This window comes from Rhineura floridana, chromosome 1, assembly GCF_030035675.1.
Source record: "Rhineura floridana isolate rRhiFlo1 chromosome 1, rRhiFlo1.hap2, whole genome shotgun sequence".
In the NCBI taxonomy this organism is placed as follows: Eukaryota; Metazoa; Chordata; class Lepidosauria; order Squamata; family Rhineuridae; genus Rhineura; species Rhineura floridana.
In genome coordinates this window covers 174,051,419-174,068,186 of record NC_084480.1, presented here as the reverse complement: position 1 = coordinate 174,068,186, position 16,768 = coordinate 174,051,419, and the positions used below count along the sequence as shown (strand labels likewise).

Sequence of the window (16,768 nt, the reverse complement as noted above, 5' to 3'; positions counted from 1 at the left end):
TTTTGTATACAAATCGCTCTCATCATCACAGTCCAAAAGACTCACACCTTGACCCTATGGAAAGTTAGGTGAGCCCATTAAATCAGTGGGTTCAGGCAGCCTAACTCTGCATAAGACTGTACTGCCAATGGAATATGGAAATGATATGAATGAATGATATTGCTGGTGTGTAGGGTGTGTTCTTGGAGGTTGTAATATTCGGGGCACACACAAAAAAGTACGAGATGAAGATGTCTCCTACAAAATTAGAAGGCACAAAACTTTTTAAATTGCATTGCCTTCCAAGACCCCAAACGGCATGAGAAATTTTCAGACACAAAAGCTGCCTCTGTTGGTTGCTTTCTAGAGAGGAAGTTAAATATTTTATTTATTGATTTTTAGTGGAGAGCTTTATTTTTATTTACTTATTACATTTTCATCCTGTTCTTCTTCCAAGCAGCTTTAAGTAGCACATCTTCAAGACAATCTGTGAGATAGTGGAGGATCATTCTAGAGTGGCCATGAAATGTCACCTGGTTAGTTTTACAGCTGTGTGCTTTGAACCCAGGTCTTCTTGGCCTAACCTCTACCTCCCTCATGGAGCAATTCTGTACTCACATTACTCTGGGGCCAAAGATACATAGCTTTTATGCAGGTGGAATAGCAGCTGCATTCCAGTGCTTGCTTAGCTCAGGTAGACAGAACTTGCAAAACCAGAAAATAAAAAAATGGTGTAAAAACATTAGATATGCACCAAGTGACTCTTGGTGTCTTCCAGTCACCACTGTGCTGGTGCCCACATGTGCCATCTCCACACAGAAGAAGCCAATGAACTCACAACATTTGGGACACACCTCTGCATCACCACATGCATACACCCCTTAAGACGATGCCATAGCACCCCCAGTCCTCAGCCCCAGTGGCACAGAGCTAGTAGCAAACCTGCTATTGCAAGGCTCCAGGCATTCCAAATCCCCCTATCCCACAAGTTGCTCACAAGCACTGTTTTGAAGCACAACTCACAAAAGAAAGGAAGGAGATGATACAAAACATAGCTCCCGGGGCAAGAAGCTTGCAGAGAGAGCACACAGCCCTCCTGGGGGAAGAGTTCAAGATTCACCCAGCCAGGGGGCAAAATACACTTTTACCAAGAAGCCAAGGGAAGACATACACACAGCAGCAGTTTCCAGTGACTCACTTCACAGGGCATAGGATTGAGAATCTGGAGATTAGAGCCCCACCCGGGAAAGGGTTGAATATTACCCCATTTACGTTTTACATGCCTGGCCTAATAATAATAATAATAAACAGCAGCAGCACTGAATGCAAGTTGGGAGCTCACTCTACGACTCCAAATAGTTCCGTTCCAACTGCACTTTACTTGTCTCACGCCTGACATTATGTGACAACAGGTGAGTATGCCAGCCCAAAATAGCCTAGCAGGCTTCAGATTCCCCACTGCTGCTGTACAGGGTGACAGCGTATTCTCCTTCTTACCTTCAGGCTATGGTGATGCAAGGCAAATGTGTTTGTGAGTCATTTCCAGTAGTGGGAATGACTGGAGTGCAGTGTCTGGCTTTTATCCACAGAAAGCTTCCTTGTGTGGGCGATATGCTTTCCTTGTGTGGGGGAGACTCTCTTCGCTGCTGTTGAGGGGAAAGTGTTAAAGCAATATAGTTCTAAGAAGATACAGTATTCACATATAACAAAGAGGGTGAGGGGAGACATAGGAAACAAGTTACAGTACTTTTCATTGTTGCGTGTGTTTCCCTCTTCCCTTGCTCTGTTGGATGCTGTCCTGGCACCTCTAGTTGTTGGAATGGAGTGGTGTTGGGTGTTTGCGTCTGGGGTCCTGAGGAGGAGAGGAACTTCTTAGAGTTTTAGGAAGAGCATTGTGCTAAAGTTTCCTATGTGTGTTCTGTGGCCAGGTTGTTTGTGCAAAGTGCCCTTTGTAAGCTCTAAAGGGTGCATATGAAGCCAGAGAGACATAGACCCATGTTTTTTAACTTGTTCATAAATGATCTGGAATTGGGGGTGAATGGTGAGGTGGCCAGGTTTTCTGATGTCATCAAATTGTTCAGGTTGGTAAAAACAAAAAGGGATTGCAAGGAGGTCCAAATAGATCTCTCCAAACTTGGTGAACGAGCAATAAAATTGCAAATGTAGTTAAATTTAAGTAAGTATAAAGTGATACACATTGGGACAAAAAACCCTAACTTCATATATACACTGATGATGTCTCAACTGGCAGTGACTGATCGGGAAAGAGATCTTGGAGTCGTAGTTCGATATGAAAATATCGACCCAATGTATAGCAGCTCTGAAAAAGGTTAATTCCATGTTAGGGATAATTAAAAATAAGATCAGAAAGAAAGCTGCCAGTATCATAACATGTTTATACAAATCTCTGATATGACCACATGTGGAATATTGTGTATGGTTATGGTTGCTGCACTTCAAAAAGGCTTTTGTAGAGTTAGAAAAGGGCAAGCATAATGATGAAGGAGCAGAAGAAACTCTCCTATAAGAAAAGGTCACAATTTTGGGGGCTTCTTAGTTTAGAAAAAAATAGAGTAAAGGGAGACGTGGTAGAGGTGTATAAAATTGTGCATGGTATGGAAAAAGGAGAGGGGGAAAAGTTTTTTGTCCCACACAATGCCAGAACCAGAGTCATTCAATGAAACTGAATGGTGAGAGATTCAGGACAGACAAAAGGAAGTCCTTGTTCACATAGCACATAGTTCAGTGGTGGAATTTGCTACCATAGGATGTGGTGAGGCCCACAAACTTAGGTGATTTTAAAAAGGGTTGTAGACAAATTCATGGTGAATAAGGCTATCCGTGGAACTAATCATGGTGGCTGTATTACCCCCAGTATCAGAGACAGCGTGTCTTTGAATGGCGGTTGCCGGGAATCTCAAACAGAAGAGTGCTGTTGCATGCATGTCCTGCTTGTGAGTTTCTCATAGGCATGTGGTTCGTCACTGTGAGAACAGGATGCTGGATTAAATAGGCCTTTGGTCTGATCCAGTAGGACTGTTCTTATGTCCAAGCCATATTCTATGTCATTTGAATTATGGTCTCTCAGTCTATTTGTATTCTGGTGGTGGTGTGCTGTGATTGGGTGCTGAGGTACTCTATATCCTGTGTTCTTGTGTGATCTGGGTAGTGAGTGCATCATCAACAAGCTATTTTGGGGGTTATTTTCCCTTCCCATTGAAGTCAATGCACCAGGTTGGTGTAAAGTTATGATGTTGATGGGGTAGCCATGAATTAAAGGGGTATGGAGGTACAGCATAAGTGTGTTCCTGCTCTGTGCTGTCCACATACTGCCCACGATTCTGGCCTGTTTCGACTGTTCTGCTGTTGTATCTGTGGAGATGGGAGTATATTTGATGTTCTGCTGGCATAACGGCTTCTGTTGAATCAGGATGGTCTTCCTTAGGCATGGAGATAAAATGATAGGGAAAGCTTCACTTTCTTTATTGCTCTACATTTCACCTAGGGTTGGGCATTTGACCAGTCAAATATTGGGCAAATATAATCATTTCTTCTAATTGTTGTTGTTGTTTACTTATATAGTGCCATCAATGCACATGGCACTGTACAGGTAGGGAGTAAGACAGGCACTTCAGGTACACATACTCTGGATATGCAGAATTATAAGGTAAAACCTAAACCGAGATTCCAAAGGCTTTGGAAAAAAGAGACTTTAATAGTGACCTTTGGTAATCACAAGTGCCTATCAGTTAGGAAGTTAAATGGGTCCACCCAAATATTGGGAAGTGGTTTCTACATTCTTGACAAACTCCCTAGATATGCAGAAACATATATGTTTTGTAAATGAAAATGACCCCAAAAAACCCACCCACCCTTAAAACCGTGCTTGCTGGGACTGATGGAAGTTGTAGTCCAGAACATCTGGAGGACATCAGGTTGGAGGTGACTGCACTGAAGAACCAGAAGTTGAACCAGACACATACAGAGTCTAGAAATTGTGCGGTTGAGGGTTGCTGTGGACTGTCGAAGATATCAGTTTTTTAAAAGGGGGAAATTGAGGGCAGGAGGGAGAATTGACCTGCTAGTAGCTTATAGTATTGTGGAAGCAAACATTAGGTGGGGGGCAGTATTACATAGCCATCCCTGGTCTGAGCCTTTTGGCGTTATTTGGCACAGTGGGAAAGAAAGTTGTTCTCCATGAGCCCGTTTAGGGTTGAGATACAATGCAACATTTGGTCACAAGTCCCTATTTATGCCCTCTGATATCAAAAAGGCACCATGCTACCAAGTGTATTTATTATTTCAACAATTTATATACTGTTTAACTGCAATAGTCTCTAAGCGGTGTACAGAAATTCAGTACAATGAAAATAAAAATGAGCTAAAACTATAAAATGAGAATTCAGTTAAAATGCCTGTTGGAATAAAAAAAAAGTCTTCAGTCAGTGCTGGAAGCTGAACAGGGAGGGGACATGTCTGGCCTCGCCTGAAAGGGAGTTCCATAAAATTGGGCCCACAATACTGAATGCAGGGATTCTGATGGATACAAACTGTGCATCTGAGCCATGGGGGACCACTAACAATGACCTTTCCAAAGAGCTCACTAATCCGATAGGGATATAAAGGAGCAGGTAGTCGCTGGACCCAAGTTGTTAAGGGCTTTATAAATTAATACAAGAACCTTGTGTTGTGGTGTAAATTTGTTAAGCAGAGAGTAACAGCGGTCTGCAATGCGAGTGTGCCAGTGTGTGCGTGTGACGTCCTTCCCTGGTTCTCCCTGTCAGGTTCCCACCTGCTTGTGGCTACTGCCTTTCACTAGGCACCACCAGGGATACCACCAGTCCGGACCGTCCTTTATATGGTTTCTCACTCCGCTCTAGCACAGATCTCACTAGATCCCCCTGCTAGGCAGCACCACCAGTCACGTCCTATAACCAATACTCCCAGAGACTTTGCCTGAGTCTCTCTCTAGCTGGTTACTTTTGTGACTGCGTGCTTATGCTGTTCCCAACCCCCTTGTATCTTTATAGATAACGCATACAACTCTGGGTTGCTCTGGGTACTTGAATTGTTATTATTCCTCCCTTCACCGCTGCCACCATTAGATACTGTTTCTGTTCAGCCTTGGTAATTACCTTGCCCTCCCTTCTGGTCTGTATATCCCCCAGCCAAGGATCAGGCCTTTGGTAAACCAAATAAGTATTTATTAAATATCAGAAATAACAAGATTAGTTTTAGAATGTTTCACAAGCGTATGGTTTCATCTATTCCTGTTTTGTACTTGACATTATTAATCAGAACTCCAACCCATAGAGCAGGTCATACCCTCGACCTTGTTTTTTACGCGGGACGGGAGGAGGATGATTCAGGAGTGACGGATCTTTCCATAACTCCCCTGTCATGGACGGACCATTACCTAATCAGTTTTCGGCTAACTGCGACTCATACTCCCCGCTTGGAGAAGGGGCCTATTAGGATGGTCCGCCCTAAGAGATTAATGGATCCGGGTGGATTCCTGACAGCTCTTGGGGAATTCCCTGTCCTTCAAGTAAACGATTCTGTCGAAGCTCTGGTCACTCTTTGGAATAGTTCAATGACCAGGGCTATAGACACAATCGCTCCTGAGCGTCCCCGTACGCGTGCTAGGATAAAATCAGTCCCATGGTTTTCTAATGATCTGTTGGTGATGAAACGCACTCGTAGGGGTCTAGAGCGACGTTGGCGGAAAACTTGCAGTGAATCTGACCGACTCCTGGTTAAAATATTTTCCAGAATTTACTCAGCCACAAGACGAACTGCGCAAAAGGCTTTTTTTACGGCTTCTATTTCTTCAGCCGTCAATCAGCCAGCAGAACTTTTCCGAGTAGTCAAAGGCCTGCTTAATTGTGATCATTCTGAAATTACAGAAGATCTCTCTTCAACTCGTTGTCAGGAATTTGCTACTTATTTTGCGAATAAAGTCGATCAGATCCGTTCCGACTTGGACACCAATATTGATGCAGTCCCTAAGGATGTACCTCCGGCCTCTGTCTGTCCTATTAAGATGGATTCTTTTCAACTTGTTCAACCTGGAGATATAGATAAGCTTCTTGGAGGAATGAGGCCTACCACCTGTCCACTTGACCCTTGTCCCTCCTTGATCTTGAAACAAGCTAGAGGAGGGCTGACCACATGGGTATGTGGGGTGGTTAATGCCTCCCTCCACCAAGGCTCTCTTCCAAGTTGCTTAAAGGAGGCACTTGTACGACCATTACTAAAAAACCCCTCCCTAGGTTCACTGTGTTTGAGTAATTATCGACCAGTTTCCAATCTACCTTTTCTTAGTAAAATAATAGAGCGGGTGGTGACCATCCAATTGCAACATTTCCTAGTGGAAACAGATTATCTCGACCCACTCCAATCTGGTTTCAGGCCTGGCCATGGGACTGAGACGGCTTTGGTCGCCTTGGTGGATGACATTCATAGGGAACTAGACAGGGGGAGTGTGTCCCTGTTAATTCTTCTAGATCTCTCAGCGGCCTTCGATACTATCGACCATAGTATCCTCCTGGACCGCCTAACCAGGATGGGGCTAGGGGGCACTGTCTTGTGTTGGCTCCGCTCTTTCCTGGAGGGTCGGACCCAGAAGGTAATATCTGGAGACTCTTGTTCAGCCCCTTGGCCCCTGACTTGTGGGGTGCCACAGGGCTCTGTCCTTTCTCCTTTGTTATTCAATATCTATATGAAGCCGCTGGGTGAGGTCATCCGGAGGTTTGGAGTTCAATACCATCAATATGCAGATGACACCCAGCTTTATTTCTCCTTTCCTCCTGATGCCAAGGAAGCTGTCCAACCCTTGAACCAGTGCCTGTCTGCAGTGATGGATTGGATGAAGGAGAACAAGTTGAAATTAAATCCAGACAAGACAGAAATGCTCTATGTCAGCCGTGGGACAAATCTGGAAATAGGGAATCTACCTGTATTGGACGGGGTTACACTCCCCCTAAAGACGCAGGTTCGCAGTTTGGGGGTGCTTCTGGACTCGGCCTTGAACCTGAAAGCCCAGGTCTCTGCAGTGTCCAGGAGCGCTTTTGCCCAGCTAAGACTGGTTCGCCAACTGCGCCTGTTTCTAGAGACGTCCGATCTGACGAGGGTAACTCATGCCCTAGTTACATCCCGGCTTGATTACTGCAACGCACTCTACGTGGGGCTGCCATTGAAGACAGTTCGGAAACTTAAACTGGTTCAACGAGCAGCAGTGAGAATGCTGACCGGGGCCGGCCTTCGAGCACATACTACCCCCCTGTTACAGCAACTCCACTGGCTGCCGCTGTGTTTCCGGACTCAATTCAAAGTGCTGGTGTTAACCTTTAAAGCCCTACACGGCTTGGGCCCTGCCTATTTGTCCGACCGGTTGTCTTGTTATGTACCCTCCCGTACATTGAGGTCCTCTGAGGATATGCTTCTTGTGATTCCTTCAGCTTCACAAGTTCATTTATCAAGAATTAGAGATAGGGCGTTCTCTGTCATCGCTCCCAGACTCTGGAATGCTTTACCAGTAGAGGTACGGTTGGCCCCTTCGCTTTTGGCATTCCGCTGCCAGGTTAAGACACTCCTTTTCCGGACGGCGTTTAAACTAAACGCAGAATAGGAATTTTAACAAATTACGATAGTAGCATAAATTTTTTGTATGTTTTTTTAACTTGTTGACTGTATGTATTGGGTGTATTGTATAGTTTTTATTCTACTGCTGCTGTCCGCCGCTCTGAGTTTCTGGTTAAAATAGAGCGGGCTAGAAATATTTTAAAATAAATAAATAAAATAACTCCCTCTTTCTCCACACTCCCAACATCCACCCAGATTCAACTGTCATTCTTCCATTTATACTCCCAGCCATTCAAACGCTCAGCCAATCATCCAGCATTCTACTGCTCATGTACTCCCCCCTCCTCTTTCACTCCACTTACCATATGTCTTCTATATAAACAGCACTTACCATATTTACACTATAAGCAGGAACATCACAGTGCACGTGTTTACCTAAGCAGCAGGCTTTTACCCTGCATTGAGATCACTGAGACTTAAGACTTAGTAAAATAAGAAAAGCTACTTTATTTATAGAAATACATAGTAGATAGAAAGGCATACCTAGTTCTAACTAACTAAGTTGGAGGCGCAACACCCAGGCGTGGGATTTGCCCTCATGGCTAGGAGAGCGAGAGCGAGTAGAGACAAAGGTGTCTCCTGTCTCCTGGACAGTTGGAGAAGAGAAGAGAAGAAAGGGAGGAAGGAGGAGGGGCAGAAAAGCTTCAACGGAAGGAAGTCAGTCAGAGCATCACAGGTAAATGTAATCAAGCCTATCCATCTGGAGGACCCTAACTCTATCTCCCTTCTGGAACATAAAAGAACAAAACAGGAGTTGCTCTTGCCCCACTTCCAACACCTTGAAGCTGGCCTGGTAGCATATGAGCAGCCAGTGCAAGTTTTTGAGCACTGGAGTTATGTGCTGAAAATAGTCTGTCCCCATCAACAATCTAGCAACAGCATTTTGCACCAACTGTTGCTGACTAGGTCCAAAGCTAGTGCCACATAGAGTGCATTGCAATAAGAGTCTTGAGGTTACCAGTTTATGAATCACCACAGCCAACTCTGCTCAAGAAAGGCTGTAGTTGGTGTACCAGCCATAGTTGTTAAAAGGCATTCCTTGCCACTGGAGGCTACCTGAGCCTCCAGTCGTTTGGAAACAAATTGGGTCACCAAGCAACAAGGTGATACTTGGGGGATTGTCTGACTGTGTAGAAGTACATTAGTTTGTAAGCTGAAAGAGAAAAGGTTTTAATGTATACACTAGTATAGCGGAGGAAAAATTCAGAAGTGGGGAGGAAGGTTTTTTTTTTTTTGCCTTTTTCATCTCTCTAAAACTTTTGTCATCCTTGCCCCTTCCACACACACACAGCCTTGAAACAGCGCTTCAGGGTTCCTGTTCCAGGCTGGCTGGAGCCCTCAACAGCAACATTTCTGTTAGGGACTGAAGTTACACTGCAACATTTTGTTAGGGTTCCTGTTCGTTGTAAAATAATGGTCAAGTATTTTAAAACATTGGCTTTATCAGAACAATAAAAATATACTTGGACTAATTACACAAATAAATCAGTTAACTTACTGTAGCAGGGAGCACTTTGAGGAGGTATGGTGTCCTTTCTTGACATTTGTAAATATGAATGTACCTGTGTTTAACCCTCCAATAACACATTTCTCTCTTTGACGAGGAATGGGCATGGTAGATGGACTGCAGAATTGTAATAAGGGCCCCATACAGACAGCCTTGTAAGCATTTTCCTTATATGACTTTATTGTTTTTAAGTCGGTCAGTAACATGCCGTTCTACTCCTACTTTTGTTTTGCTATTACTTGGTTTGACTTACATATGTTGTTATAAGTTAATATAGTATATATTTTAAAAAAACAAACACCTCCAGTTATATCAAGTAGCCGGTGGGAGATGCTTTGCTGTGTGGCTGGTTAGCCCTGCAGCAGGCAAAAGCAAGCCGCTAGATGAAGTGAAGAGGTAAGCTGCCACCTAAAGAACATAAGAAGAGTCTGCTGGATCAGGCCAGTAGTCCAATATCCTGTAATCACAGTGGCCAACCAGATGCCTATGGGGAAGCTGGCAAGCAGAACCTGAGCACAATAGCGCTCCCCTCCTGCAGCTGGTATTCAGAAGCATACTGTCTCCGACAGGGGAGGTATGTAGTGGCATTTTTAGTTTCATGGAATGTTTGACTGTGTCACATAATAGACAATCAATGGACTGGCACACCAATCCTTTCTTATGCTGCAGTTAAATGAGCAGCAGCAAGGCCAGGGAAAAGGTGGTGTTGCTAGTTGACAGAACTTTGGCCTTCTTACCAACAGGGCTTCTTACCAAAGAAGAGGAGTGTTCTGCTGCAAGTTGTGGCATCTGTCAATAATATGATGATCTGCTAACAATGAAAGATTGACCAAGGAAGGGCTAAGAGACAGTTTGGTCAACTGCTGAATTTCCCATATGACTAAACCAGCCAATTACTTGGCTGCAGATTTTGCTGATGGCAGTAAGGGAGTGGACAGACAAGGGAATTCTGAAAATTTGAAAATCTGAGAAGAGAGCTAGGTCTGCCAGGTCTGCATACTGGATTGCCTTCTGTCTTTTTAGAGTGGCATAGACAGGGTTTGAATCCCCACAATGCCATGAAGCTCACTGAGTGACCTTGGGCCAGTCACTGCCTCTCAGCCTCATGAAAACCCTATTCATAGGGTTGCCATAAGTCAGAATCGACTTGAAGGCAGTACCTTTACCTTTAGAAGGGAAGATTCCACTAGAGAGAGGTTCTTCCATCATGATGTGTTGGGGAAAAGCTACCTCTGGTACAGTTTCCCCATCTGCACCCAAAGGTTCCGGGGCTAGGGCTGGATCTGGAAGTAAGGTCCAGATGAAAAGAAGTGGAGGGTGTTTGCGTACAAATTTCACGAATTGACAGAGTGCTCTGACAAATCTTTCATAGCAAGGCAATGCAAACTCTGGCCTGACTTGCCCTCAACAGCAGTGTACAAAAGCCCTGTGGGTACAGCTGAAAAACTTGTACCAGGGTCAAAAAACTTGCATGGTGTGCGTGCCCAGCTCAGACATCAGATTGATGAGCTCTGGCTTGCTGCTGGTAACTGAAATTCTGTCCTCAACTCTAGGTTTGGAAAAGAGATGCTGGGCAGTGGCCACTGTGAGAACAGGGTGCTGGACTAGATAGACCTTTGGTATGATTTCTTCTTTTGCCTCCCCCCACCCAGCAAAAACAAACACACTTTTTCTTCACATAGCTTCGCCTTAGTATCAATAGCGGTCTTGTTTATCCAAACACTTTGCTACCCAAATGTGTTTTTTGTTTGGATAAATGCACTTTTACAATTGTGACGAACAAAGGTGTTGCATTAGAAGTCCTTTTTCTGGTGGCAGCTTTGACTGCAACTTGTTTTATGCAGCTGAACATTTCCTGTGTTTTTGTGCCCTGTGATGAACGTTTGGGGGCTGAGGTCCTTTTTTCTCCTTAGCTTATTCCTCCTCTTGGGAAGAGATTCACTGTAGCTGCTGAGCACTTGTTAAAAGACGTTGAGGCTTCCAGCAAATCCTTCGTTTGATCACACTGGAAAAAATTCTTTGGAATCATAAGCCATGCCTTATTACAGCAAGATCTGAGGTTGAGTTTGATTCATTTTTCTCTGCCTGGCCTAGGGACATGGCTAAAAGATCTTCAGAAGGCTACAGCTTCTTTTTATTATCTAGGAGAAAAGTGAAGCAGCTAGTAAATTGCCTTCTCTCCAGGCACAGGCCAACTTTGATTTGTGATAGCGCTGCTTCAGTGAGGTTGAATCTGGAAAATACCCTCCCCCTCAAATGTTAATTTCTGCCTTGTAAATCTCCTTTCTTCTTTTACCTGGAGCAGTGGCTAATGATCTTCATGGTGACATGTTTAAATCACTTAACAGGCTCTGGGAATAAATGAATCAAGATTTCAACCTATCTCTAGGGCTCTCTTAATTCCTAGCTTTAGTTGTTTGCAGTGATTCCATTTTTTTAAATTGCAGGGGATGAGAGTGGCATGAAAATTTGATTCTGGTACGGCACTTCTTTTAAATGAGACTTTTGTTGTTTGCTTTTTATTGGGGTGAGATCATTCATTTGACTAAATAAGGGAAAAGATGACATGAAAGGGTGTCAGGGCTTTTCATGTTTCCCCCAGAGACATAATTAGAAAGAGAATGGGTCACAGACCACTTTTCCCCCTACTGCTTTATCAACACAGATTTTTTAAATGCATATTTAAATCCATTCTGTACTGCATCCCATCTCATATGCATGCCCTGGAGTGCCCACCTCACTGTTAAACAGGTCCTGCTGGAGTGTCCGTAGTTCTCAAGTACAACATGGCAGACCTTTCTGCATACCCAGTTGTCTGTTCAGAACTTAAGCCTCAATTCTAGGTCGCAGTGTTGATCTATGAACTTGATTCTGGTTCCTGCACTCTGTTAGATGGCTTCCCTTTCTAAAACGACTATCTGGATTATTGGGAACAAATAGCTGACCTGTTTTTGCAACAAGACTAGCGTGTAGCACGATATGGCCTATCTACTGCTGTCACATGAACTAAAATATACCTACCTACTTCTGGTGCATCATGTAATTCAAAGTAAATTGATATAGACAGAACAACTTGCTAATTTATCTACAATATGAGGTGTCTAACCCAGCACTGCTATTGTCCTGGCAAGCCAGTAGCCAGTTTACATGTGTGTAATGTGAGTGTCACTTAGCTGAGATCCTAGTCATCTCTCAGAAAAGTTGAGGAAGGAAATAAAGTCGCTTCCCACTCTGCAACCCCCCCAGGAGCAACCCCACAAGTCACTCCCTCAGTATCCATGGTAATGGCCCTCCCATCAATCACAGATTGCTATGCTGACAACTTCCCCCTCATTAGCCTGGCACAGGGGGAGCCAGTCTGTGCATAGTGACAAGGAAAAGTCCCAGTGACACCCTTCCTCCAACACCCACCCACACAATCTGCTAGACACAGAGACATCTTAGTGCTTACATGAACTGCTGTAGGTAGTGTGAGTCCAGCAACAGTGAATATCTGGGAATCCCTGCACACAGGAGTTCAGGTCCTTATACCAGTCAAGCACAGATTGCTAACCATCTTTGAGTGCACAGAACAAAGGGAAGGGAAGGTGGGCAGTCCAGCAGAGCATTTGAAATGATCCATCCATGCAAGAAAGATTCCAGGCCCAGTGAAGAAGAGCAAAGCCTTGTGTTAGGCAGGAAGAGGTAGGAACTAAGACAACAAACAATGAATGCCACAGCTTAACACCCCCAGTAGCGAACTGCCTAGAACTAGAGATATGAGACTGGAAAAGGGGAGGTGCAAGTTTAAGCCCCATCATGAGGAGTGATAGGGACAGGGCCCAGGTCACCTTTTGCATGCCTGGCCAACAACAGTCATATCAAGAAGCAAAAGAAAGGGATCAGACAAAGCTAGAACCCATACCGTGCATGCCACCAAGCAGCTCTACTCACAACCTCTGCAGGTGAAGGACACATCACAGGACATTTGCTATCCTGCAGCCACCTTCCCACCCACAAACCCAGCCATACACACCAAGATCACATAGTTTGCATGTGGAAGCCTAGCCCTGTAGAATAACACTGGGCTCTGGGGTAAGAGACCCCCAGTTCAACTCCTGAAAGTGGCTTCCCAATAGGCAAGGTTGGAGGGAATCCACACCTGAGACAGTCTCATGCCAGCCAACAGCCTCATTTGGCTTATTGTCTGCCGGTCACCTAACTGTCCATCAAGGGTTTCCTTTTCCACCCACCATGTTTTTGAGTCACACTCCCCTGCTCCTTTGCTTGATTACCTTGGCTTACTTCTTATTATTTCCACCCATGCCAAGTGACTGCCTCATTCCTCAGAGCAAAAGCTGCTAGGCTGTCTGTGACTTTTGAGAGACATACAGATTGTTTGAAAAACTTAAAGCTCAGGCCCTGAGATTATACTCAGAGGCCCCATTCTCTGGCCCATAACTAAGAAAGATCAGGCTAGCGGATACCAGGAAGAAAGTCTTTTTAGTGGTGGCCCTATGTCTTTGAAACTTCTCCACCTTATTTGTGAACCCTAAAAACCTTTTTAATCCAATAATCTGTATTGCCAATTTCCTGTTTTTAACTTGATGTTGGTTTGTAATGTTTGTAATCCTAATGTCTTATTTTGTAAGATGCTTTCACTTGGCCTTTAAAAGCAAGATAAAAATAATGTAAATATATATTAAAAAATTGTCAGTCCAGATGTTTATTCTGAATTGATTATGTCTGTTATAGTGAAGAAAATCTTTAACCAAATGAAATCAATTATAGATATATGACTATTTCTTTACGAATTTTGGAATAGTGCCTGGTTTCTTAGGCTACTTCATGTGCAGTTGCTTATTCTTAGGAATGAAATTATGTAGAATTTGTCACGTGTTAACACACACACACACAAAAACCAATCCATAGGTTCTTGCACACAACTGCTGTACTGATTACCACAGAAGGGTGTAGTGGGATCTGAGTTCATTCTCTCTTCACTGTGGTTGATGGTCTCCCCCACAACTCTGTTCTGTGTGTATAGGGAGAAATCCAGAATGGGAAATCATGCATGGAACCTGTTTCTGTGCCCAGATAGTCCTTGCAGGGTTGGAATGCAATGTTGGAGTAAGTAGAGAAAATGCTGTCTTGCTGGGTTAAATGAAAATGCATCTACCAGTAGTTCTTAAAAGTGGCAACTAAACTACCCATATTATATATCCAGTTGATGGGGGATTCTGGGATTCGTTGTACTGGGGGCCCTAGATGAAATTGAAGACACAGGCTTGTAGCAAAGTTAGGCCTTTATTGGTTACGTGTGCACGGTCAGTCTCCCATGATGTTGGTGGAGAGCTGCGTCATGGCACTGCTTGCCTGGAGTTTTTATACATTTCAGGACAAAGACATTTGTATTAACGAATCAGGAGGTTACACATCAGTATTACATAAGCATTGCACAGGCACTGCATTGGCATTGCATTATGTTCTAGTCAATTTGGCAATGTTCAGCGCTTCACATACTAATACATTTTTGCTATGAGCTAAGCATTTCAGTTAATGTGATCCTTCAGATGTCTTGGAGAATACAGGAATGTTCAGTGTCTTTTCAGTGTTATCTTATAGAGTTCAAGCTGTACCATACATCTCAGCAGTCAGGGAAGACAGCTCTGAAAAGAAAAAGGTTCTGGCTAGCTACTAAATTATTAAAATATTATAAACCTTTATAGCTTTATGAAATAATATATTTTGCTTATTGTTTGCATATAAAAAAATCCCCATCACAGTCACCAGTCATTAATTTGGAAGGCTAGGTTCGGGAAATCTACTGCTTCAGAACATCCCCTTGTTTTTGCTGTTACATGCAGGAAGGGCAGTTTCAAGCGGCTGGCTCAACCAGATGGAGGGCTGGGCCATGGAGGCACCCCCCTTCTCTGTATTTCAGGCCACGTGTGATTATGCTTGAGGAGCCCATCTGTCTGGCCCAGTCGCTGATTCTATACACTGAAGGGCTGTTTTGTATTAACTGACCCAGTCTAGCAAGTAAGCATGCCAAAGGACCCAATTCTTTTACTTCCAAAAATGGAGTCTGTTTGTCCTGTGCTGGTAACATTGCTATTAACTATTACAAGGTTTTTAAAAGATGAGAAGTAATTGTAACCCATCCTCTTAAAATGTATTGCTTTTTTAAAACCTTGAATGGGTCTAAGAGTGGATCTTTGGATGTTGTTGAGTTTTCCACTCCATCACTGAAATTATGCTGTTGCAGTCCTGTAGTTTATTTATGTGTTGAGAGTAGCATAAAATACCATTTTAAATATTTACATTGTTTTCTCTGTAATGTCAGACTCTGTGAGCTCTGGCTTTATATACTGAGGTGCATGCAAAGTGGGAAGAAGGTGGCACACATGCAGATTTTCATCCTTGTCCCAACACCCCCCTTGTTTAATCAGAAAGTGAATATGCCCTAGAGATTCCTAACAGGACATTTGGGGGTCTGGGTGCCATTCTTCTCCTATTATACTAGGGAAGCCTCTTTCTGTTTTTTAGAGAAGGGTTTTTTTGCCCTTGGGCAGAACTTAAGGCACACTCTGCCTTCTCCTTTTTTATAAATCTGCCTTGCTCCAAACCTTATATGAACATAAGAGGAGTCCTGTTGGACCAGACCTGAGGTCCATCTAGTCCCACATCCTGTTTCCAACAGTGGCCAACCAGATGCTTCAGAGAAGCCCAGGAACAGGACTTCAAGGCAGCAACTTTTCCCTGTTATACGTGCCCCAGCAACTGATTGTCTCAGAAATTGGAGATTATATTTAGCTATCCTGCTCAATAATAATTGATAGATTTGTCTTCCATGAATTAGTCTAATCCCCTTAAAAAACCATCTAAGGTAGTGACCATCATCACATCTTGTGTCTGCAAATTCCATAAGTTAGTTCTATATTGTGTGAAGAAGTACTTCCTTTTGTCAGTCCTGAATCTATTTGCCTTCCATTTCATTGAGAGTGTTTTACTTGGTGAGAACACTCTCATTTCATGGATTCATACCCTTGCTGCATGTATCTGTCTGTTCCCTGGATACACTCAAATTCCTGTGTGCTTATCAGAAGCCCAGTGTCCTTATTTTACAGAAGTTAGTATTGAGCCAGTGTGGTGTAGTGGTTAAGATGTTGGACTACGACCTGGGAGCCCGGGGTTTGAATCCCCACATAGCCATGAAGCTCACTGGGTGACCTTGGGCCAGTCACTGCCTCTCAGCCTCATGAAAACCCTATTCATAGGGTCACCATAAGTCGAAATCGACTTGAAGGCAGTACATTTACATCTTTAGTATTGAATAAGAAAGAGTTTTAGTGTCATAGGAGAGAGAGAGAAAAAATCTCTCTGCTTTCTTCATACCATGCATAATTTTATTTTTAAAAATAATTTAAGTCTTTATTTACAGTTACCCAATCATTTTAATCAAGAACATATAGTCAACAAAATAATATTGTAAACAATAATTGTTTTTGTATCCTTACACATTATACCATGCATAATTTTATAAACGTCTTATCATGTCCCACTCTTATTTACATTTTTCCCTAAACAAAAAGCTCCATATTGAGGTAAAGTAGTCTTTATTTAGACTATAGTCAAAACCTTTTCAGGTAAAACACT

The 16,768-nt window shown here is 43.3% G+C and overlaps 1 protein-coding gene across 1 annotated transcript in view; it reads left to right on the top strand.

Annotated features, from left to right (window-relative positions):
• ZMAT2 (zinc finger matrin-type 2) overlaps positions 1-16,768 on the top strand; it is a 35,222-nt gene that overhangs the window by 1,035 nt on the left and 17,419 nt on the right. The gene's annotated exons all lie outside the window — the stretch shown is intronic.